The sequence below is a fragment of the Daucus carota genome, chromosome 1 (genome assembly GCF_001625215.2).
Source record: "Daucus carota subsp. sativus chromosome 1, DH1 v3.0, whole genome shotgun sequence".
In the NCBI taxonomy this organism is placed as follows: domain Eukaryota; kingdom Viridiplantae; phylum Streptophyta; class Magnoliopsida; order Apiales; family Apiaceae; genus Daucus; species Daucus carota.
Window position 1 is genome coordinate 32121816 of NC_030381.2, and position 27660 is coordinate 32149475.

The 27660-nt window shown below is 33.8% G+C and overlaps 1 pseudogene; it reads left to right on the forward strand.

Annotated features, from left to right (window-relative positions):
* Positions 1-11844, forward strand: part of LOC108204615 (histone H3.3-like) — a 48830-nt pseudogene extending 36986 nt beyond the window's left edge.
* The last annotated feature ends 15816 nt before the right edge of the window (positions 11845-27660 follow it).

Sequence of the window (27660 nt, forward strand, 5' to 3'; positions counted from 1 at the left end):
AGAAGAGGTAATGAATCAAGATGGTCAATTAACAAAAGAAGAGATTTGTACTGAAAAAGGTAATGACGGGGTGTATAGATTTTCTTCACGGATATGGATTCCTAACGTGACTGAGTTGAAAAATGAGATCTTACGAGAAGCTCATAGTTCGAGATTTTCTATCCACCCAGGGAGTACCAAGATGTACCAGGATTTAAAGAGAAATTTTTGGTGGCCAGGGATGAAAAGTGAAATAGCTGATTGGGTGAGTAAGTGTCATACTTGTCAAAGAGTGAAAGCGGAGCATCAAAGACCAAGTGGATTACTACAACCCCTAGAGATTCCAAAGTGGAAGTGGGAGGATATTGCTATGGATTTTGTAGTTGGATTACCAAGGACCAAAACAAACCACGATGCCATATGGATTATTATTGATAGATTAACGAAGTCGGCGCATTTTCTCCCAATTAATGAAAAGTACCCGTTAAATAAGTTGGTTAAGTTGTATTTGGATGAAATCGTAGCTAGACATGGAGTTCCAGTTTCGATTGTATCCGACAGAGACCCGAGGTTTAACTCCAGATTTTGGACCAAATTTCAAGAATGTTTAGGAACACAGTTAAAGATGAGCACTGCGTACCACCCTCAGACGGATGGACAAAGTGAGAGGACAATTCAAACAATAGAAGATATGCTCAGGGTGTGCGCATTGGATTTCAAAGGAAATTGGGATGATCATTTACCATTGATTGAGTTTTCGTATAACAATAGCTATCATGCCAGTATTGGAATGCCACCTTATGAAGCTTTGTATGGAAGGAAGTGTCGATCTCCAGTTTGTTGGGAAGAAGTAGGAGAACGGAAGATATTAGGGTCAGAATTGGTGCAACAAACCAAGGATGTGATTCAACTTATTCAAAAGAGATTGGTGACTGCTCAAGATAGACAAAGAAAGTATGCGGACTTGCATCGAAAGAATATTGAATTTGAAGTTGGAAGTTTAGTTTTGTTGAAAGTATCACCATGGAAAGGATTAGTCAGATTTGGCCAAAAAGGAAAGCTTAGTCCACGATTTATCGGTCCTTATGAAGTCTTAAAGAAAGTAGGGAACGTTGCTTACGAAATAGCACTACCGCCCCACATGCAACATATCCACAACGTCTTCCATGTATCAATGCTGAAGAAGTACATTCCAGATTCTAATCAAGTTATAGAATATGAGCAAGTAGAAATTCAGCCAGATCTCTCATATGTAGAGCAACCGATAGAGATCCTAGATAGAAAAGAGAAAGTTCTTAGAAATAGATCTGTACCTATTGTCAAAGTGTTATGGAGGAATCCTAGAGTAGAGGAAACTACTTGGGAACTAGAAAGCGATATGTTAGCCAAATATCCTCACTTATTTGCTTAGACCAGATTCTGAGGACAGAATCTTCTTAAGGGGGGGAGTCTATAACGACTGTGAATTTTATTTATAATTTAAATTCAAAAAAAAAAAAAAAATCATATTATATAAAAATTACGTATTATGTGGTTAAGTGTTGATTTAATATTTGCTCTTGTGTGAACTATTAATTGTTGTATCGAGTTAGTGTTTTAAAAATGATTTATTTACTTTTCAAATTTCGACGAATAAGAAATATCTCCAATTTGAATTTATAAGAAATACAAAACCATTCTTAAAAATCATTTTTATCGTTTCATAATTAGAATAATTATTTTTAGGAATTTACAAAATTGTCAAAATATTATTTTGATAAAAATCTGATTTTAAAATATTTTCCAAGTCCATTTAACTTCTAAATCGCTTATAAATTTCAATAATGCTCCATAAATCCTGAGACTTTTATTTTATTCGTTTTATAATATTCCGGGATTTATAAAAATATTTCAGTAACTTTTCGAAGATATTTTGTTACAAGTTATTCCGATAATCGATTAAAAGCAGGCTTAGATTAGTGATTATTCAGCATAAACGAGACACGTGGCAAGCCAGAGCTGCAGCACGTGCCCTGTACCACCGCCATTCTTTTCTTTTAATTCCAGTTCTCCCCTTTCCCTTTTATTTCCACGTTAATCTCTCCTCACCCCCTCTGCTAATCTCTCACACTCTCTCCCGTACATATCTCCTCCATTCCTCTTCCACCTTTGTTCCCCGTTCTTTTCTTTTCCCCCGAAACCCGCCGCCGCCGCTGTTCAAACTCCGGCCAGTCGCCGGCACCACCACTGTGTTGTTTCTTCTGATTAATTCACCCGCGATTCTTCGAGTTCCTAGGCAATCCAGACGCAGGCTTGCTGTTTTCGGACGAATCCAGCCCTGTTCTTCAGCCTCCAGTGTTGTGTTAGCGCGGTATAACCCAGTCTCGTGTATATAATTCGATTATTATGATTTTGGTTATTTGGGTCGGATTGAGTTGTTGATTGGATGCTTAAATTCGGATTAATGTTAGTTAATTTCTACTAATATTAATACTTAAAATCAGGATTGTGTCTATAATTAGCCGGTTGTTATATGTGTGTATTATACGTGCTTGTTAAATGTGAATTTGTATATGAGACTCGGATATAATTTTGTGTTGGTAGTAACTATCGGGACCACTAAGTTATTTTAATTTAATTGTTGATTGATGTTTGATTTGGATTGTTGGGTTTACAAGTTAGTAATTATCTTTCGAGGATTAGAAGTAAAATTTTGATGATACATCTATGTATGCCTCGACTTTTCGGGTATATGTGTTTATATTATTAAAATTTATATTTTTATAATGTGATAATTGATTATTAACTTTTCGTGCCTAGTTGATCCTGTAAGTCTTATTAAACGTATTTTATGTATAGTAAATTAGCAATCCTACTAAAAGTTTTCTTATGTGTTTACTACAAGTCAAGGCGGATTTTCTTATGTGTTATGTGTTTACTGCAAGTCAAGGCAGCTCTTTTCATGTATTAAGCCATATTAGTGGCTATTCTTGGTATTGAAAACAGGTGGATAGTCCTATAAACAGAGGAGGTGCTGCCGAAATTTTGTTAGAAATTATATGCATTTAGACTATTTAAAGGTGTTTGATAGATAATAAGTAGAGACAATAATATTGGTATACATGTCTACGTGATACGTGATCACTAGTAATCTTTAATAATTATAAAAGTATTTCTTGGTTGACTAAGTTCTATGTGTTTGGCTGAAATTTATGTTTATATAAACGAAGGGTAGTGATTAAGTGATATTGAGGATATGACTTTGGATTCAAATAGTTAAGACCCAGTCTTCTATCCTGTAGGTTCCGGTTAGAGAGCCTAACAGTATAGTGCAGTCTTATCTCTAGCATTCTATTATCAAGGCAAGTATTTCTACCCTACTTCTCTAGTACCTATAGATACTAAAACCTTCTTTATATCATGATTCAAATTATTTGCAATTACTCTCTTGTGAAGCATATCTAGTATTTCCAAACTTTTTGGTTGAACGGATAACACTTTTGGTATCGACTCTACACTATTATATGTATAAAGAAATTGTTTTAACAAAATGTTATTTTGGCTCTTGAATTACATGATGGAACTGCAGATTGTTCTAAAAATTAAACTATTGGGTTGTTTTTGCGTAAGAGGCTCGGGCACCGGCCCAGCGTGAAAGGTGGCTCCTTAAGCCCGGATTACCGGAATTCGTAATATTTGTCAACCTTGCTGAATAAGCTTGGTTTATGGACTATAGCATGACTGATCATCTGTTATAGCCAGGTGTCCAATGATTTTTAAAGCCCAATAAAATTGTGAATAGTTAAAGAGAGGTTATCCTGCCTTCAAGAGATATTTGCTTATACATTCATTTCTGCAGTTTTAAATATTTTCACTTCTTTATTATGGCATTGCTGTACAACAAATATCAATTTCATTCTGTTATACTTGCTGAGCATTTCTTTGGCTCATACCTGTTTATTTTCAAACTAACCCCTTTCAGATGCCAAGGATTAGAGCAGCTGCTTATAAGGTTTCCCAGAGTTATCTTTTGTGCTAGGAAAATCGCAGGATGATGCTAGGAGTCTTGGACTAAGTGTGGATTAGTTAGTACGACTTGTTTCTTTGAAGTTGTATTATAGTGTCAGTATGGTTGTAGTGGAAAACTCATGTGGTAAGGAACCTATGTCGTCGTTCGTTTGCAGTAACAGTTTAAACCTTTCGCAGACTTAAACCTGGCAAGATCTTTGGTCAGGGGTGTAATGGTAAATATTTATTATGTTAATCTATTCAGCTGTCATTAGTTTATTTTATTGTTTAGTTTATTCTTTTTAGTGACACCGAATCTGCACCCCGGATTCTGGGCTGTCACATATTTTCTAAGAATTAATCAGAAATTTGTAAATCAATCAGAGTTAACAATTGTTATTATATATTGAAAAAATAAATTACAAATTTAAAATTTATAATAGAAAAGCAAATATAAAATTCTTCATAAAAAGTACTAAGGTTTATAATATTGGTTAGTATACATGAAATATACTCTAATCTAATTCTTTTCGGCAAGTGTGTAATACAAGCAGAAGCTTACAGCTGGAAAGAGAATGAGAAGCAAAAAAACGAAGCTTGGATTCCTGGCTTCTGATTTTCCACTTCTAAAGCCCAAAAGAAGCGCTTGGCTTCTTTTCCCAAACGGTGATTAAACTTCTGGTGTGGGCTTTTACTTAAAAGAAGCTCATGCTTCTCTGTCCCAAACACCCCCTATATCTCCATCTGTATCCTTCTTTAGCTTGTACACCCATTTCAGATTATTGCTTTTCTCCCCTCTGGCAACTCAGTTAACACGCATGTTTTATTTTTTTCGATGACGTCCATCTCAGCTTGCATCGCAACCCTCCATTCAGACTCCTTCGCTGCTTGACTGTACGTGGCTGGCTCATCAACTCCAGCATAGAACAATTCATCTATCATTCCAATTTCTTCTGTATCATTATAGACATCACCTATCAGTCGAAAGACTCGAAACTTTTGTGGCTGACTGCTTGCACTTGATGCAGCTGAATCTTGTACACCACTGCTGTCAGTTTCAGAGGCACCTGTTGTGTAGGAGTGCACAGGTGTCATTATGTTGGAATCCTCTATTTCTTCTTCACCAAATGTTGTCGACTGGGACTGGATGCCAACAATCACAAACTGCAGATTTGTGATAGGCTGACAGCTCTGTTCTCTTCCTTCTGCATCTCCTAATTCCGTCCTTTGTTTTCTTCAAACAGTACATCCCTGCTTACAGAAAGACGCCCTGTTTTAGGATCAAATAGACGATGTGCCTTTGTACCGGGCTCCTTGCTATACACTACCATTTTGCTGCGATCATCCAATTTTCTAGTGTGCACCTCAAGAACTTTCATATAGGCTACAATCCCAAACACTCGAATATGACCAATGTGAGGTTTTGTACTTGTCCAGGCCCTATTGGGAGTTTAGTTTGACAAAGCTTGAGTGAGCAAACGGTTTCCGATTGACGTACTGCCACTCCCCACAATCCCAATAGTAACTTCATCTCCTTCAGATAACTACGTGCCATTTCAATCATGATTCTGCTCCTACGCTCCACTACGCCATTTTGTTGTGGCGAGTACAGAGCTGTATACTGCCTTTATATTCCAGCTTCCGCGCAATATGCATGATACAAACTCTTTTAAAGTGAATTCTCCTCCCCTATTAGACCTGAACATCTTCACCTTGTCCTCCATCCCATCTTCTACTTGAGCTCGAAACTTCTTGAAAACATCAAGTGCCTCATTATTATTTTTGATCAAATGAACCCACATGACTCGACTGAAATTAATCATCAAACAACAAGAATAAATAGCTTTTACCTCCTGTTGTCCTTGGTGAAATAGGTCAACACAGGTCATTCCTGAACTAGCTGTAAGACCTTACTCGCACTGTAGCTTACTTTAGTCGGGATGATTCTTTGGTTTATTTCGATGTTAAGCATGCTAGACAAATCCACTTTGCTCGTCAAGTTTACATGCCCCAAGCGTGTATGCAACAAACGAGACGACTCCTAGGATTTAGTGACACACAGGCTCATCATTCTCAATAACCAACTTATACAGTCTGTTATTCAACCTATTCACTTTCATCAACAAGCCTCCCTGTTTTTGGTACGTACACCTAGGGTAGAGCGGATGCGGGTTCGGTGCGGTTTTTGGATAAAACCGCAACCGGAACCGCATGCCCTCGGTTTTAGAAATCAAAAACCTCAACCGCAACCTCATCCTCGGTTTCGGTTTCGGTTCCAAAACCTCGGATTCGGTTTCTATCGGTTCCTTTCATTTTCATCTTATTTCTTTACCGTGACATTTGACCAAGACTGATTATGTTGCTACGTAAGGTAGGTAAGTAGTAGACTTCTTGAAGTGTGCGCTCTCCCCATTTTTTCACTTAAAGATTATTGAACCCTTTCCTTCTATGTTTACTGTAGATCCATCCCCGAATTTCACTCGACCTGTTATCCTTTCATCCAATGTCCTGAATTTGATTTTTTCCATCTTATGATCCCATCTGTTTTTCTTCTTCATTTTCAATAAGCTTTGGGTGAACCCCGTCCTCATTCAGCAATAACATTTCACCATCCATTTTATCATGTTTCGCCAATAAGAAAGCCGGTTCATCATCTTCAGTTTGTACCATGTGAGCTTGTTGATGTATTTCTCGTGCACATCATGGTTTGCGATAGAGCTGAACAAAAGGACCGGCCTGCTAGACCCAGGACCGGTCCTTAAAAAGCCCATGCCTTTTTAAAATAATCTGGACCGGGCTTTTTTGATTACTGGACCGGGCCAGATAATTTCTCAAAAATGGTGGACCGCAACAGCCTGGTGGACCAGGCCAGTTTAACCGGGCTTTATCCCGGGCTTTTTTTTTGCATACCAGTTATATATACATCACTCCAACACAAATTATACAGTCTTGTCTTTATTCCTATTCTTCATGGCCTTTCTAATTGTTTTCCTGCTAGTTCTCCTCATCCTTGCATTCACCGTTGCTCGACCCTCTGGCCAGTTCTCTGTACCTGCTCGCAGGTATAAGGGCTTGTTTAGCTAATTCTAAAGTTTGTCCCAAGCTTAGTCAAGAATATGACTCTGCTTATCAGTTTTTCAATGCTCATCTCACTCCTATTGAGGTAAACGAATTATACAAATCGATATACAAATATGCAGATTTGCCGGTCTTTTGTCGAGGCTTTTGTCCAGGCAGGCTTTTGCCCGGGCCACATTATTTTTCGGGCCGGGCCGGGCGGATTTTTATTGTAAAATTAAAGCCTTATAAGGACTTGCAGGCCAATCCTAGACGGGTCAGGCTTTTTATGTCCAGGCTTTATCCGGGCTTTTTATCGGACCTATCCAGACGGGCTTTTTAGGCCCGGTCTTTTTTTCGACACTCCACTTTCCACTGCAAAATGACTATATATAGATGCCACAGTTAAAGCATCTTACTCCCTCCGTCCCACCAGATTTTTTACAGTTTCTTTTTTCCAACTCATTTCTTTACATTACAAAACTTTCTAAAAAGAGTTCCTTTTCACGCTATTTTTACCCTACTTTCACCCTTTTATATATTAAAAATCAATAGGTCCCACCACTCCACCTACTTTTCTTCTTTTTTTTCCATTAGTTTATACATATTTCTTAAAATCTGTGCCCAAACCCAATGTAAAAAATTGGGTGGGACGGAGATCTTACTTTTGTCGGGCATTCCTCATCCTCTTTGATTCATCCCAGTTTCAACCCCTACTCTTTTGGATTTCTTCAACCATTCTTCCTTGGTTATAAAGAGAAGCTTTCCCTTTTCTGTTTCTCTTAGCTCATTCTTTTTCTATGAACAACAGTTGACCACCACTTGTGTTTCCGATCTTACCTTTTATTCTCTCATCATGTTCTTTGAGAGATCTTACCAACTATTTTATATTAAGTGATCACTGCAAGTCAGAAAATAGAGCCCTGTACTCATCAGCAATATCATCTCCGTATCGACTTTAGTTATAGAGCTCTGGGTAAAGGCATTCACCAAGGAACACAATGTATTTAATTCCATAGGACAGAACTTCTTGCTTTTGGTAGTAAAGTACTCCGAGGTTTCCCGGCACTTTTTCAAAACAATATGGAGTAGACCTACAAACTCCGAGTTAACCTCATGGCCCTTCCATATCCCAAAATGACTATAATGTCAATATCCCCTAAAAGAGCTAGCTTGACGATTGTCTTCCCTGGAATGTGAAGGGCTCTTTGAGCGCACCATCTTGAGCTGTTTGGGAAACTGATGCCATTTGAGCAGTCAAGTTTTCCTGGAAGAAGTATATATATCAAGGTAAATATATTTCACCCACAAGAGCACATGAATATTTATATAACCAAAATCAGCTTGTCACAAAAATCTGGAGACATGAAATAAATCTTTTTTTATGCTACATGTAGACTACCTGAACAAATTAATGACATTAGTTACCAATAATATTTCCAAGAAATAGAAAATATATCTACATTTACTAACTCTTTACGGTGATGATTAATATGAAGTGCTTGCCAAACGCAATACAGAATACAGTTCATGACATACCTGCATTAAATTAGTAGATCATACAACTTATACATGGTCACATATCTTTAAGTTTTGGAGGCATTATTAATACATTGTACAAGGGTAGAGCTAGGTGCTGTTTGATTCGGTTTTTGGATAAAACAGATTCGTAACCGTATATCTTCACGTTTAGAAATTGAAAACTGCAACCGTAACCGAACAACGATCGAGTTCACTTTCGATTTGATTTTGGTTTTAAAACCGGATGAAAGTAACAAGAGAAGAATATTATATTAATTAGAATAAAATATTATATAAAAAGAACTTAATTAATTATACACTTCTGCTTGTCAAATTCACAAAACTTCAAAACATAAACTGGAGAAAATAAAAAAATATCGGTGGAGTATTGTATATTAATAAGTCACATATACAATAGTATTATGATGTAAACTATAACATGAAGAAAATTTAAAACAATTTAGAAGAAAATTGTAATAGTGATATAACTATAAAATATATTCAAGAGTGATTGACACTTTGCACCCCTTATGTTTAGGCGCTTTTTCGATTTGGTCTCAAACAATTTTTTTTAGCAGTATGCACCCTAAAGTTTGAAAAGCGCTTCGTTTTGCACCCCTTTGACCACTCTCCGTTAATTGACCGTTAAAGTTAACAGATTTCAGGTTTTTACTTTGCACCCCACAATTTTAATTTTTTTTCATGAGTATTTTGAAATATTTTTTTTCACAAAAAAAATATTTATAGCTGGTTTGAGTTATTAATCCTTGTTTTACTTTCGACCAAGATATATATACTGCAATATTATCTGTTTAATAAAAAAAAGGAGAGAATGATAATGTATAACTTCATACACATCACTCTTAGTTTATTGAACTACAGAATTACCAATGTTATTCTCTATTGGGTGACCATATAACTTGTTTGGCTTAATGAACTTTTTTTAGAATTTTTGCGCCACCAAAGTAGAAACACGCAGCCAGTGCAAGAGTCCCGGTAGCACCTGCAACGGATATGCCTTCAATGACTTCACCACGGAGTCCTGCCCAAGTTGTTTAGCAGACTGTAAGATTAAGACATATACGAAAAACGGTGGATTCCAAATTCTGCCCTCAGAAGTTATTATATATCATATAGTCAAAGGCGAAGTATCAACCACTCGATCTGCAGAATCAGAGCAAGAAGATTAGGTACAGTTGAATAAAAAACAATGATATTCAAATCCTAAATCCTAAATAGTAATAACAAGTGCTTAGTTACCTTGTTTTTAAGGGAGGGTAAGTCTTGGTTAGATCTGCATTTAATAGACAGAAAATTGTCACAAACTTTAGAACATAAACGAACATCAGGACAAGGGCTTCAATATGTTTAACCACCAATTTCTAACTAAAAACATCAATCTATTGAAGAAAAAGGTTCAAGATTTACGCATAAAAATCTAGAGGACCTCGAAACACTAGTACCTTAAGTCCCCTGCAAACAAACTAGGAACAAAAACTAAAGATACAGCATAAGGAATATTATCACTTATCAGATAAACACATAAAAGCTACTGTATTCAAAGGAAATTGTATCCTCTATCACAATATGATACACAAAATTACCTTTTCCAGGAATAAAAACCACGCCTTTTCCACTACTAAAATCCACACCAGGATTATAATCCATCAACAACTTCTCCGAAAGTTCAACCCCTTGAACAAATTCTCTAGTTCAATAAACTAAGAGTGATGTGTATGAAGTTATACATTATCATTCTCTCCTTTTTTTTTATTAAACAGATAATATTACAGTATATATGTCTTGATCGAAAGTAAAACAAAGATTAATAACTCAAACCAGCTATAAATATTTTTTTTTGAAAAAAAAAATTCAAAACACTCATGAAAAAAAATTAAAATTGTGGGGTGCAAAGTGAAAACCTGAAATCTGTTAACTTTAACGGTCAATTAACGGAGAGTGGTCAAAGGGGTGCAAAACGAAGCGCTTTTCAAACTTTAGGGTGCATACTGCCAAAAAAAATTGTTTGAGACCAAATCGAAAAAGCGCCTAAACATAAGGGGTGCAAAGTGTCAATTACTCTATATTCAATTAAAAGGTGCAGCAATTTCCAGCACTATTTAAGAACATAATTTCCATGTTGTTTTTAGAAGTTTAAATATTAGAACATATTCTTAATTAAGAATGTAAAACTATAGACATCACACAAGATTGACTCCAATGGAAAATTGTGACGACTTTATAAAATAGCTCAAGTATACATATTACAATATTTGCATAGACGGTCTCACAGATTAGCACAACCAATTTATACTTTTCTATATTCGAATACTGGATCGCAAGATGTATTATGTAATTCTTTGTCTTGTCCTTTTCCATCATGGCACTTCATATCCCTGTGTGAGCTTGAAGTTCTCGATTTAGTGTTGACACTTGTCCGGTGTGAGAAAATATGCTTTTTGTAACTGTGCCCGTGTTAAAGTATTTGTGTCTCCATGGTATTGTTAGTGTAATATATTTTTAAATAATTTTAAGTGCTCATGTTATAAAATTGAATTTACAATAACTTTTCCCTAGTCAATTTCTCACTTTGCAATATCAACAATACTTATTGGGAACTCCCATTATGTACTATAAATAATATTTGTCATAAACTCCACTTTGTGGTATGAAGAAAGTTTATCGTAAATTCCACATTTTTTACGATGAACTATCCCACATTATTGTGGGTTTTGAACCTCGGGTTGTGGTTCGGTAAGCTCATATCAGTTTTTGACTTCTAACTTCAAGATAGTATAACTGACTTTACTATTGTCGAGTTTCCTAGAACATTTGATTGACTCTTTACTATAAGCCCGGGATATTACGATATGGACTCTCTAATATAAGTAAAATAAAAGTTTTTGTTAATACATTTGTTTCCTTATAATTATTGTATTGTTATTTGCTCTAGTGAAATCCATAAGATCAGAAGAATACATGTCTCTTGATCAGGAATTAAACTTCCATCCCAATAGCTTCAAATTGCTCAAAACTCAAGGTAACCAATTAGTACTTGTTGCCTCTCATCCCAATCTTTTTCTGTCAATTTCATTGCAATACATAATTGTGATTTTGTTGTTGCAGCTTGATTTGCGTTTCCAGAGCCATATTGTTAATCTAGCGCTACAAGAGGCATCCGAGGAATACTTGATTTGTCTATTTGTAGACGCTAATTTAAAGGCAATCCATGATAAAAGTTTGAATACCATGCCGAAGGACATTCATTTGGCTAGAAGGATCCGGTGTGAACGTGCTTAAACATGGGATGAATCTCAACTTAGGATTAATAGAGTACTTTGTGTTTTATGATCTTAATTTCTGTTGTGTAGTCTAACTTCATTGGAACACCATGAAAAAGAACTACATTATGGACTTGATCCCTTATATATTGGGATATGTTGGCAATTTACGGAAGGCATGGATCGTATTCGCATTGTTATAGTGAGTATCTAGAAGTAAAATCTCCTAAGCGTGCAAGTGAAAAATCAATCTATAAATTGAGTACAAGAGTGTCTTATATGTTACATTAAAATAAAATTACTAGTATCTAGGAGATTAAACAGAAATCAACAATGACAAAAGATAATATGATGAAACTTTTGGTCACCATGCATGATGGTGATTGAGTTGATAACATTTCATGGTGAAACTACTCAGACACATAGTGGTCTGACGCATGTTATGCTGGATGTCTATTGGTTTGTGACCCTCCGAAATAAGTTTCTATGTCGATGACAATTACAATGGAGTTTGAAATGACAGACCTTGGTCTCATGTCCTACTATGTGGCAATGGAAATACAACAAAAGGGAAATCAGATTTTTGTTGTCGAGAAAGGTTATGCAGAAAAGATTCTGAAAAATTTCAGGATGGACAATTGTACTGATTTCCTGTGGAACCAAGTTGTCTAATTTTGATGGTAGTGCCAAAATCGATCCATCACTTTATCGAAGTCTGTTAGAAGTCAAACTCTCCAGAAGGTGAATTAATTAAATAAAACAGATATATATTAATATGTGGACACATAGCTCTGCACCAGGTAGTAGAAATAAATAGTAACAGCTGGGTTTGATGGCATGCATGCATGGTCAAGTATTCATACGCTAGTCTTCCTGGAAACCAGGACCTTGGTGTAGCAGTTGTTCAAAGTAAGGAGGCTGGTTAATGCTAGCAGTAAATATAAAGGGGCAAAAAATGGTAGGCTGCTCAAATATCCACATGTGAAACAAAGAAGAAGGAGATCAGAATGTGTATGAAAGGTTGAAAAGAAATAACGGAAGCTGGCAATGCATGCATGTGTACTTATTCATGTACCCAATTTACTGCTGAAACTATAAATTGAGAGTCCTATATACACTCATTTGTAATATATAAGAAAAAGTTTGTTATGTACCAGTAGTCTCCCGTTTACAGAATAAATAGTTTCTTTTGTTTGTTTGCCAACAAAACGAATTTGTACTTTTCCGTAATGAGATTACTAGCTCTGAACGAGGATCACAAGAGTAATTATGTACTTTTTTCTTGTCCTTTTGCATCCTAACCCATTGTCTGTATGTGAACTCCAAGTTTGGCTTTACTCTTTACGTTGTCCGGTGCTGGTGAAAAAAACATGCTTTGGTAATTCTACTAGAGCTAAATTATTTGTTTCTCCATGATATTGTCAGTCTAATTTGTTTCCCAATGATTTTACATGCTCTGTTGTAAAATTGAATTTACTATAAATTTCCCCATACTGATTTCTCCCTTTGCAATATCAATAGTACTTAGCGTCAACTCCAAGCAATGGTCTAGGAAGGAAGTGTTGGATTTTGTTTTATAGAACCAATAAAATAATAAGATATTTGTGAAATCTTTTTATAATATCTTTAAATATTTTATATTTAAAGCAGATGAGAAATGTGTTGGTTTTATTGATATGAAACTCCTAGATTGAATGACTATATTTATTGAAATGGTCATAAATAAAATTAAAGCCGAGGGAGTTATATTTATTGACAACACATTATATATGAAGAGGCATATTTGTATGTGATGTACAAGAAAAAGCTTCTGAGTACCAATATTGCTAGTTGTCATCCTTCATGCTTTGTTGTATCCTGTAGGAATAATTTCGCTAGTAACCTCTTAGCAAATTGTTAAACAATTGGGGCTAAATAAATCCTTAAAGAAAGTGATAGTATCACGCCTCAAAGCAATTTGTTCTAATTATTTTTGCAGGAAGTTGGTGTTCTAAAAGTTCCATCTACCAATTGTTCGGTCAACAGGAAGCCACACACATACCGACCTGGAACTGTTGCCCTTCGGTACATTTTACGCTTTTTTATTACAATAAAATTATCAGTTAATAAATTTGTTCCCCAGTATTTAGTGTATCATATTTGGTGTAGTGAAATCCGTAAGTGTCAGAAGAGTACATATCTCTTGATCAGGAAACTTTCGTCCCAAAGGCTTATACGTCAAATTGCTCAAATCGTCGAGGTAACTAATTTAGTATTTGCTGCCTCTCGCCCCAATCCTTTTATGTTAATTTATTTCATATGATTTTGTTGCAATACATAATGGTGATTTTGGTATTGCAGCCTGATTTGCGTTTCAAGAGCCATGCTGTTCTAGCGCTACACGAGGCGTCCTAGGCATACTTGGTTTGTCTGTTTGCGGACGCTAATTTATATGCAATCCATGCTAAGCCTGTGACTATCATGCCAAAAGGACCTTCATTTGGCGAGAAGGATCTGGGGTAAACGTGCTTAAGCATGGGGACGTATCTCAACTTAGGAACAATAGAGTAGCCTATGATCTATGGTCTTACTTTTTGTTGTATGTATACGTGCAGTCTCAATTATGATTAAAGACAATGAGGTTAGTTTTTTAACTTGGAGTTATTTATTTTAAAATTATAGGAGGTACGGTTAAAGACTATACTCATTCTGTTCCAAACATATGTTCCTTTAAAATACATTATGTGTCATGTATCATTTCATCTATATATAAGGAAAAAAAAATCCGACGCCCTCGCTATGGTGGAGATAACATCTAACAAAAAGAAATTAGTAAATATGATTTTACTAAAAATTAATATTATGGAGAAAAAATTAGAAAAATGGTCAAATTATTTAAGGTGGAAAAATAATTTGAGTTCTAGCTAGGTAACAGTCATGTCGAAACACACTTAGGTTACTCGTAAATAAGAAATATTCCTAGATGGGCGGGGTTTATATCGACCTTCCATGAAATCTGGTTGCTTTGATCCCTTATTGTTATGTTTCCAAGGTTCTTGAAAACAAAAAAATTGACCTGTGAAGATGAAGTTCAAAAGAGGACATCTAAAAATCATCAAAAATCGCTCAACACTTAGAACTCGAGAGAGGAACTTTAGTATTATTTGAAAAATGAGAAAAGTGATGTTAGTGAGCTCTTTCTTTAATTTCTACTCATTTCAAGGAAGCACATGGGTCACCTAGCCCATTAAGGTTTGCCGCCCAAGCATGCCACCAACTAAAGCCCAAAATAAGAAATCGCATGAACTAAAACATTATTATGGAACCTCCCCAAGCAACTAAAATGAATGAATTTTAAAATAAAATATAATAACATAATGTTATCTTCAAAATTCATCTAGGAGAGAAAAAGACTAGTTAAACCTGAGAAATTTAGGCCCAAGGTCTTTTACCAAAAAAATTAGAAACTAAACTTTGAGGGATGAAAAATTATATGTTCATAAGAAAAGCCAATCAAAGGCTTAGTGAATACTTGGCCCAATATAGGCCCCACAAATGAAATACACTAAATAGAATCATTGAGTTCTATGGATTGGAGCACTAAAGAGGTGTCAGATTGGAGGACAGCTCAAGAACATGTTAAAGCCACGACCAGGTCTTGCAGCGGGGGGGTAACTTTCGATCAGAAATGGAAGCCGCCTGAGCCAGGTTCTTTGAAGCTGAATGTGGATGCGTCGGTTCATCCAGGAGCTCAATCTTTTAAGGTGGGAATGGTGTTACGAGATCATATGGGTTCTTTTGTCGCTGGGAAAACTTTGTGTCTACCAGGCCAGGTTTCTGTGTTCGAGGCCGAAGCTATTGGCGTGGACAAAGCTCTGTCATGGATCCTCTCTCGACCTCTGCATCGCACAGTGATAGAAACAGACTCTCTCCTCACAGTCCAAGCCATCACCAAAACTGAAGCCATTAGATTGGAAGTGGGTAACGTCATTGATAGTTGTCGTCAACGTCTCAAAGCATCTTCAGGAATCTCTATTTCTTTTGTTCGAAAGCAGGCAAATAAGGTGGCTCATGAAGTGGCTAAATTTCCTTGTTTGTTAGGTTGCTACAATATTTTCACGTCTCCTCCTAGATTTTTGTTGGAGACTCTCATGTATGATGTTTCTAGTTGAATGAAAGTTTCGTTTTGTTCAAAAAAAAAAAAATTTTGAAACTAACTCAAGTTATTTTGAATTGATGGTAATGATTGTGAGATGAAATTAATACATAACTAAAAACAGAGAACTCCTTAAATGTTATTCAAAAGCCAAAAAATGGGGCACAATTTATGTTTGAAAACACAAAATAAGCCATCATATGACTGTAATGAATATATTAGTTCAAACATCACACTAACAATTCTAATTTTGTATACTTTTCTTCATATAAATTTTAAAAATGAGATAATTTCATTTATACTAAAAATAAAATTGATTGCGTTATTGGATAATATTGTACTACACATAAATAAAAGTCAAATTTGAATATTAATTTAAATGTGAATAATAATTGTTGGGGATAACAAATATGATCTTCCAAAAAGGTATATCTAGATGATATCTTTATAATCTTTATTATTTGGATATTATTTAAGTATATGATAATAAATGTTGTAGACCAGTACTAGATTTTTACAGATAACAAAGTATAATTTTCTAAAAATATCTTTCTAGATAAACTCTATAAATTGGATATAAGGTACATCTTACACGGAAGAAAATTATAATTATAAGAAAGTGATTGTAGAAAGAAATTCAAAATGGCCAAAAATAATATCATAAGAGTTGTAGTTTTGATTATGATCGAGTTGATAATGGTTAATGTAGGAGCAACAACTCATAATAATAGTGGTTATCACAGTAAGATATCAAAACAATGCTTAAAGGATTGTCTTAAGAGATGTGAAAACGGTAGAATTCTTCCACCTCTTTGCTTGCCTTCATGTCTAGTAGTTTGTAGTGCAAGTTCTCCTCCATCACATTCAGATGCGGCTATGAAATGTATTTCTAATTGTGCCCAATCTACATGTTCCAAATATATTGTCTTAGGTAATTGTTTACTTGTTATATTTTAAACAATTTAAAATATTAAGTATAGAAAAAAAATGTTTGACAAGTGTGTGATTTGTTGCAGATGCAAATATTTCGGAGGATTGTGTTTCAAACGAATGTGTGAAGAAGTGCTTACCAAGAGCTTGATGAGATGTAACGACTTTGTTTCTCTTAGAGTTATGTGGGTTGAGAGCACATGTAGAGTATTATATAATTCCTGGTTATAATAAAAAATAATGTTTCGGATTCCCCCGTGTGCGTGTGTAATCAATTAGTAAAAGTATAAGATTTTGATGAGCAATAAGATACATAATAATTTAAAAATCAAAGGAGCATTTATAACCAAAGTGATATTGGTTGAGATTATAAAATATGTTGTACTTTATACCAATGTGTATCATATGTCCTCTGATATCCCCATACTAACAAATATCCCATCACATCCAAATTTTGTTATTTTGATGGATTTGCGTTCAAATTGTTACATTTGCAAATGTTTTCTAGAAATTGTTGACTAAAAAATTTGTTGGAAATATGAGATATGATTAATCAAGAAAATAGATATTAATTAATATAAATAATGAGTATTAGCATATGTACTTTAATATAAAAACATCAAGGGAAACTGGGTGTGATTTACCATTCACAACAAAAAAAAAGGGTCAAAACCGATCGTCAAAAACGGTCGGTTGCGATAAAAAACAGTCGGTTTTATGTGGAAAACCGATCGAAATGGGTGGTCGGTTGTAACCTGGTCGGTTATGGCGATTTGGTCGGGTTTAAGGACAAACATATGTAACCAAACTCAAATACATAAACAAACATAAAGATACACAAACATGTGAAGAAAAACTAATGGAGAGATTGATACCTTTGTTGAGATTACGAAGATCCAAACCCTAATTGAGATTAAAATCTAAAACCAAATCGAGTCTCAACCCTAATTTTGATCCGCGATTTTAGTGTGGGAAAGGGAGAGGTTTTAGGTAGAGAGTGAATTTTGTGAAGAGTGAGACAAAAATGAGGGAGGTTTTTGTGGAGAGAAAGAAAATAAGAAAATGGGGAAAGAAAGAGACTGGTGAGGAAGAATGGGATCTATGCAAAAAAAAGGGGGGGTTAAAACCGACCGGTTTCGGTCGGTTATGAATTTTTAAATAAAACGACGTCGTAGCCCCTTTGACGCGCCTATTTTATCCATTTTCCAAATAAATAAACATTTAAAAAAAATAAAACCGGGTTATGGAAATTCAACAGAAAACGGCTTCGTAGTCTGTCCTCGACGCGTATATTTTATCCATTTTCTAGTTAAACTAATATTTTTTTAAAAAATATAATCGCGTTAAAACCGACCGGCCCACGGTCGGTTTTGTGTTATGAAATGAAACGTCATCGTTTTAACTGACAAATTATTTAAAAATTGATAAAATATACAAAAAGACTTAACCGCCCGCAACGGTGGTTGGTTATAACCCTGCCATGTCAGCCTTAAAACCGCCCACGTACGTTTCGGTCGGTTATAATAGTTGGCTGCCTTGCCAGCATGGAAAAGCGACGTCGTTCTGACTAAAACCGACCGATATTGGGCGGTCGGTTTTATCCCGACATATTTTTCTGCCAGTCGGTTTTATGCGGTCAGTTTTGTCCTCGTTTTTTGTAGTGATTCTTATAATGTTGAAGAGGGTAAATTCTACCGAGTAGCAATCAGACCGTCATTATTATATGGTTCTGAGTGCTGGCCATTGAGAAAGTCTCAAGAGCGTAGGCTAGAGATAACGGAAATGCGTATGCTACGTTGGATTTGTGGCAACACCAAGACAGATCATATACCGAATCTTATTTTTCGACGTCTTTTAGGTGTTGAGTCTATCTCTAAGACAATAAATCTTGGGCCAGAATTAATTAGCAACAAATCAGCCTTTGTACATAACACTATAATAACTCAAATCCTGCACAAATAACATTACTAATCTACAAGGGTTCTGGAGAAGAAAGTAGAATATTCACTCTCCTTTTCTTTTACTCATGGCCATTTTGAATTAATCATAAAAGCAAATAAGAGGATGTTAAAGGAAAAAGTATGTTCACTAAAATAGCTAAATACAATCCATATGGACATGTCAAAACTCAAGACGGAGTTAAAATCAAAATGAAGTGGAAGAACTATTTCAATTATGCCTTCCTAAATAAAAGGTTTTGTGAAACCGATATCTTAAAATAGGTTGATTATCTTCTAGAATAACGACAGTGACGGGGCATAACAAGTATTTAATCAGAAAATGAGGAATGCTAAAATCCACTTGGTCAAGATGAAACATATTTGAGGCTTACTACAAAATGTGTCATGATAATTTAAATGTATACATAAACATCGACCTTTCCGTTTGTTAGAGATATGCATCAACTGGATTAATTTAAATATTCTTTATAGCTGGCAACTGGTAAGTCTACAGGAGGACATGTTCCCAGAAAAGCAACTTGTTCATACTGTATATATGCAAATGGTATCCAACAACATTCATCAATTGGTGGATTCAATTGTTGGACATTTTAATTACTTTATTTTTCAATATTTCCGGCTGCTCGTATGTCAGCTCGAAGCACTGGTCCAGGAAGAAAGCCACACAGATACGAGCCCGGAGGCCGGAACTGATGACCTTCAGTACATTATATGGCTTTTGTGTCAAAATAAAAATGTCTGTTAAGAAACCTAAACGAATCAAGCTTTATTCTAGTCATTTATGTGGGGAATGTTGAAAATAAAACAGACCAATATGTGTGTTTATGGTTACTGAAACATATGCTGGTGAGCGCAGCTCATTTGATGCTTCTGTTTTTGTAAAACTGGAAGAGCTGATCACTAAAATAGGAACATTCAGAGTATTTATCCTCAACGTGTACAGAGGAATTAAAAGCTAACTAACAATGGAGGTGGTAGCTAGAAAATTGGTTAAATACTTCAACTCCACTTCTACATGATCACCTAAAATAATGCTACTCTACGACCTATTCCTGATGACTATATATGTCAAACTAAACAAATTACTAAAACAAATTAAAAACCAATAAAACAAGTTTAGATTAATTTTCCAACAAGGAAAGATCTAATAAATAAACTTATAATTTTTCTGGAGGCCATGCTTCCCACACCAGAAGAATCTTAAGATGATTGAACATGACCCACTACTTCCTTGTTTGGTACTTAGTGACATTAGGGAATGGGGCTATTTTTCGTGACCAGAATTTTGCCAGGATCAAATCTAGAGCCTGTTAATTTGCCTTGCTTAAAGCCCGGGCTTTAAGTCATTTTTAACTTTAAACTGAAAAATGTTTGTTTGTGTAATAAGTCACAAGTCGGCTTAAAGTTAGAAATAAGCTAAAAGTTAGTTCGAGGTACTTTTTTCAGTTAAATTTTTTCATAAAAGTTACTCATAAGTCATAAGTTACGCGGAAGTCACTTTTATTTTTATTATTACATTTTTAATAACCCATAAGTCATTAATAAATCAAATTTATTCAAACAAACATTTTAAACACTGAGCTAATAACAAATCAGGTTAAGTCATAAGTCACGGTAAGTCATAACTCAGCCAAACGGACTCCTAATCCCATGAAGATTTTAAGATTCTAGTCAACGGTGAACCTGGGTTCATCAAAAAGAATATCTTCCTACCTTTTAAAAGAATGTTATTGTGATAGTTATACATAGTTTAACATGAATATTACCGCATATAAGACATATATTCTTGATATAATTCAGATAATGCTGAGAAGAGAGCTTTTACACTTCTAGTACGACTAGGAGATTTGATTATTTAATGGATAAGATGAAAAAACACTGAAAATCTCATCAAATATCTGATAATTCATTGGAACACCATGAGTGAACTGAAAATCTCATCAAATATCTGATAATTCAATATTGGAACACCATGAAAAAGAACTAAATTATGGACTTGATCCCTTATATATTGGGGTATGTTGGCAATTTACGGAATGCTTCGATCCTATACGCATTGTTATATTGAGTATAATTATAAATCTCTGGCCGTTCAACACTTTTCTTGGATTTTCTATACCCGTAGATTGAATCCTTTCCTCCGACGAACCATGGTGTTCTTTTGGCAGCTGATTACCACCTCAATCCCCTACTAGTCCTTCACAAAGGTTCCATTTGTTGTATAAAAAATCCTCCAAAAGTAGTTAGTATAAATATTATGTACATATATAAAAGCTTACAAAACATAAAGTTTAAAAATAAATATAATAATATAGATTAGATAATATTGTTCCAAGACAGATATAGATATTTACAAAATCCTAATATAACTCATACTTTTTCCATCCCAATCAATTCTATACAGTTTTCTTTTTGGATGTCCCATCATTTCTATACATTCCCAAAATAGCAACTTTTTATAATATAAAACACTATTACACTCACTACATTCTCGCACTATCTCCATTATATAATAATAAAAACACTATTACACCCACTACTTTATTCCACTATCTCAAATCTATTATTAAAAAATATATGGGACCCACCACTTTACCCACTTTCCATCTAACTTTACTCATTTCTTACACTTTTTCCTGGTCTCCGTGTCCCATCCAATGTATATAATTTATTGGGACGGAGGGAATAACTAACTATTCTATGAAAAGTCAGATATTAATATTAATTCTTATGGGTCCATAGATAAGTAACCAAATCTATATGCTAAAGTCAAATGTGAATACTAATTGTTATGGACTTCTTCATTAACCATAAGAGATATTCCTCCGTCCCCTTTTACATGTTCATTTTGGAAAAAAAAATACATACCAAGAAATAATTGATTGTATAAGATTTTTCATTAAATACCTCTAATTAATATCTTGAAAATGGTGGAATACCCCTACTTTATATCTTGAAAACATGAATTCAACCAAGTGTTAAGTAAGTCAAGCCTTAAAAATTAAAATTATGGAGATATATTTGAAAAACTATCATTAAATTAGTTTTGAAAGTATAAATGGACATGTAAATAGGGACAAAAAATATTTTGAAAATGGACATATAAAATGGGACAGAGGGAGTAATATATAAATGAATTTTCACAAAATCCTATCTGGAAGTAAAATCTCCTGGATTTTCACGAAATCCTATCTGCAAGTAAAATCTCCTGGATTTTCATAAAATCCTATCTGGAAGTAAAATCTCCTGGATTTTCACAAAATCCTATCTGGAAGTAAAATCTCCTAGCTAGGCGTGCAAGTCAAAAAGAAATTCTATAAATTGAGTACAAGAGTACGTCTCATATGTTACATTAAAATAAAACTACAAGTATCTAGGAGAGTAAACAGAATCAACAATGACAAAAAATAATATGATGAAGCTTTTGGTCACCATTATGGTGATTGAGTTGATAATATTTCATGGTGAAACTACTCAGACACATCACAACAGTGGTTATGGTAATATAGATTGTGATGCATATTGTGAGAAGTTATGTGCCCCTCTTGGAAGCGGGTTTGAAGCATGTTATGCTGGATGTCTGTTGACTTGTCGACACCCTCCTAAATCAGTTCCAGATGTAGTCAGAAGATGCACCTCTACCTGTATTCAATCTACATGCTCCAAATATTTCCACTCAGGTAATACTTTGCTACGTTATATACGATATATCAATATATATGCAAGGAAATATTAACTAAGTTTTGAATGGTCATTTGTTGCAGATGTAAATACCTTGGAGCAATGTATCGCAAAGGAATGCATTGGAAAGTGCGCACTTGGAGCTCAAAATTAATTCTTAGATTATCTTAAAGACTGTATTGTTTCTCTTTGTATTGAATATATAAAATAAATTTGAAATCAGCATTATTTCCTCGATCAAATATCAATAGTAATACATTTTAATTAATTGTGAATGGTCCCTAAATTAGTAATTCATTTTTTGTTGCCTTTATTTATCATCTTTGACGTTTTATTCATCATATATACATCAACATAATCATTTTCATCACTTCTAATTCATATGAATCATAAAAATATAGCTTATTTGTGTAATTTCATCAAAAACATGTATATAACATTATGATATTATTATGGTCGAAATTTGAAAAATATATCAATCATTCATTAATCAAAAACCAAATATATTATTAATATGGATGGTTCAAATTTTGAAAATAATTAATTATATATTGACGGCATACAAGTTTATAAAGAAACCTTAAAATTAGTTGTAATATCTCCTGATTTTTTATCTAATGATAATAAATGAATAATTGAAAAAACCAAATTTTAATATAATTATGTTTTAAATTAAAGTGAAAATTGGATCATGTAAAATATGTATCACGTAAAAATACGGGTAACGAATTATGTTTGGAATAAAGGTTATAAGACATTATATATACATTATTTTAAAAAAAATAAAGGATTAAATACACACAATTCATCTATCTTAGGAAAGTCAAAGAGAATTCATTAATTCTGCCCTTTTCGTTAAAATAGTTTAATTTTATATGATTTTTATGGTTAGATTTTGTCTAGAAAACATCATCAAAAGTGTCAAAAAGGTATAAAGAGATTTGGGTAGAATTGGAATCATGAAGATATTTAATATTTTAAATCTGTCAATTTTTGATATGGGTTTTGAAGGATTTTATATAGGGGTTTTCTCATAAATACTCAAGTTTAAAACATTGTTGGCAAAGATATTACGTTTTTTTTTAAATATTTTGTAAAAATACCAAAGTTTTTGAAAATATTTGCAAAAATACTGTATGCAACACATGCAACTATACTGGCAATCACGGGGCCAATTAAGTCAATTTGCATCCCGTTGCATCGTATTTTTGCAAATATTTTTTAAAAAATTTAGTATTTTATAACTATTTTCAAAAGATTGTATAATGCCAAAAAAACTTAAAAAAAATGGTAGTTTTATTAAATTCCCTTATATATATATATGATTGAGGATGATTTAGATTTTTAATTATAGGTGTCATGGTAAATTTATGATATCTTTCTAGCGTATTAAAGTTATATGTATGTGCACATATTTGCTTATCAAAACTTTGGCTAAGTGATAACATATTATATCTATTTGTGTATCTACATTGTGTTAAATGATAATTTATAATTAAGATTTAAATTATAGTTTTTAAAATAAGAATAAGGATAAGGACTGTGGCTTAATTGCGGTTTACCTACGTGAGCTAGTGGGTTTACCACCGAAGGGTAGCCGGTTCCTAAATAAAAAAAATAAGAACAAGGACCAAGTCAATCCCTTACTCTTAGAGTTTATTTGTAAATTTAGACAAGACCAAGTCAATCCCTTACTCTTAGAGTTTATTTGTAAATTTAGACCAATAATTCAAGATACAGTTTTTAATTCTGATTCTTCCAAACCAACCTGCTTTCTAGGGATCAACTCTGTTTCTTGTTCACGTGGATTTATAAACTTCAACCTCGTGACGAGAATATAGCTAGGTGTCTGAATTATGAAAAAAGATCTATTCATGGTATGATTTCACATGATTGTCATATTTTATGCGAAAACTGTTGTGTTTCCTTTGTCTTGACTTGCTACCGAGACATGTAGCTCATGTTCTTATTGAGTTAACCAATTTTTTTTTTCAAGATTTGTGCTCAGCTAATTTGAAATACAGTGATTCAGAAAAAAATGAAGAATGACATAGTAAGAATAATATCCAAGCTTTAAGTGATCTGTACTCCTAGTCTTTTCGATCCGATGGAGCATTTGCCGCTACATTTAGCTACCGAGGCGAAGTTGGGTGACCCATGTAATGGGAGATGGATGTATTTTGTTGAAAGCTACTTGCACAACTTGAAATATTTGAAAGTAAAAACAAAACTCGAGTAGAGGGTTCGATCGTAGAATGATATTTTGAGGAAGAGTGCGTCCCTTTTTGTTCGTTATATTTCGACTCTATAATGGCAACAATGCATAATCCACTTCGGAGAAATGAGGCACCCCAACAATCTCGTGATCCCAATTTTTTAGAAGTTCACACGGATACGACACTACTTGGTTTACATAATAGAGATAGAAGCTTGAGTGATGATGAACATAAACTTATAAAATATTATGTTTTTATCAATTGATCACCCAAGGTTGGAAAATATTTGCGGTGAGATCTTCATAAACATATTTAATCCAAATAATTATCTATTTTAAGAATTTATTTGAATGTGCAGTGGATTCCAACGGTTGGTAGAGAAGTGTTACCCGCATTACAATGATGCTCAAATGGATGAAATTCTAAAAGAACAATTTACAATTTTGTTTCAAAGAAGGGTACATTTTTTAATCTACGCACAATTGCCATACTCATTCTTAAATTTCAGATAAGGGTACATTCTTTTTTGATTTTCTACAATATTTTAGGTATAATATGATGAGGAGCGAAAGGAGATACTTATGGATTTAATAAGAGGTCCTATATATAAAGTTGGATCCTATAAAACATGAAAGTGAAATGGCTACAAATTTGCTTGTGCAAATCCTCATGAGCTCACTTCATCTAACTCCGGCATAGTTGTGATTGGTAAGATATTTAATAAAATTGTAAAATTCACCTCGTTTGCTATATGTGTGTGTATATATCATAAAATTTGTATATATCATAAAATTTTAATTGTAGGAACCTCTTACAAAGAAAGTTATGAAAATGAATATGGACGACTAGAAGAAGTTCTTAAAGCTTATTTATCATAATGGTCATGAAGTTGTACTTGTAGTATTCAAATCTCATTGGTTTGTAACACAAAGACACCTCAAAGTTGATAGAAATCGGATTACTACCGTGGATATCAAATTAAAGTTACATGTTGAAGATGTTTTTGTGTTGGCTAGTCAACCTCATGAAGTATATTATGCGCTAAATATATCAAATCCAAAGTCATTGTGGTACACAATTCTAACAACAAAGAATCGAGAAGTAAATGAAAGTGTGACATTTAAGAAAACAAGTAGAGCCAGTGAAGATGCTTTTCAAAATGAGGTATTGAATTCTTTATCGTCAAATGTGAAAGACTGATTATTCGTGATCCCATAATTTTTTTTATTGATTTTACAATGTTTGAAAGCAATGATTTGGATGACTATGAAGAAGAACAAATCGCAAGTGACAATGATGATCAAAATGAAGATATGGATGTGATGACCAAAGTTATAATGATGATTTAGTTTAATTTATTTTTTTTAATCAAATTTGTATTAATACATTGGGTTTTTTCACAAAAGAAATAGAGAATAATGGTTCTTGTTTTTGGCTCTCTCAAATAAAGGCTGCTACGGACTAGAGCTATCGACGAGAGGTTGTGTAATATATATATATATATATATATATATATATATATATATATATATGCAATATTTCTCGATTTATTTTAATTATGTATTGAAGCCGTGGGGACAATCTTTTAAGCAAGTGAAAAAATGAGATTGGTAGGCCAGATCTAGTGTAAATTGTGGGTCGGATCTTCACAGTCATTTTTTCTCTCACTTTCATTTTAAACAATAAAATGTGACCTCTCTACATGACAATGTGCATAATATTAGGAAGAAAATAAGACACTAATGAAATATTTTCAAAGATATAACAAGGCATTAGACTTGAGGAACTCATTTTGTTTGTGGCAGAGGTAATGTTATACACTTTATATAAAAAAAATATGGAAATATTTTATTAGATTGACTGGTAGTAGATTGCTGTAAAGGTGTAAAGGCTAATTAATCTTGTCTAATATGAGTTTAGTCTGAATAGATCTATTGACTGTACAGTTATGTACAAATGAATTTAAATATCTTATTTTAGTTCGATATCTGTGTTCTTTGGTAAAATAACACACAAGAGAATGAAATATAGGTATATACTTTAAGGCAGTTTTGTAGTCTCCAAGGACATTATTTTGACTTTGATTGCGTATAAATATTAAAATGTTTGTTGTCATTATCCGAGAACCCGAATTTGCCTGTATTTAGTTGTTTTTAAGGTCTTAACCATCACCCTTTACTTTAAGAATTAGTTCTCATATCACATGGTTCATGCTTTTTGTGACATGTAACACGAGCACTACTTCATAAAGCTCCCCCACTTTATGAGGTGTGACAATAAAACTAATGCAAAACTTCTTCTTTGCCTGCCATATATGCCTTCTATGTCCAACAACCATAGGTGCTAAGTTTATCTATCTCCCTGATCTACTAGCCCTGAGCATTTTTGAATTTTATTATTATTTTTCCTTTAGTTATCTAATTAAACGTGCTTCATCTTTGGTTGCGTAATAAAGATGCTATTTCTCTTTGTATTCACTACAAGAAAAACGGGTAAATTTGACAGAAAAAATCGGTCAAATTTAGTTAAATTTGACCGCCTGCGGTCAAATTTAGCTAAATTTGACCGATTCATGTCGGTCAGTCATAACGTCGTCGAATTTAGCAAAATCGATCAAAACTAGCTAAATTTGACCGAATATTTTTGACCGACTAAATTTGACCGCTTAAATTTGACCGAAATTTTGAAAATTTTAAATTTTGAATTTTTTTCAATTTCCCGCTTGAAAATTTGAAATTTGAATTTTTTTTCAATTTGCCGCCTACAATTTATTAAATTTGACCATATCTAGTCAAATTTAAACCTGGACAGAATGTATTTTGCTACTTTGTGGTATATTCTTGTGTGCGAATTTTAATACTTTATTTAGTAAATTCACATAATATTATCTTACTAATCAACATATATATCAC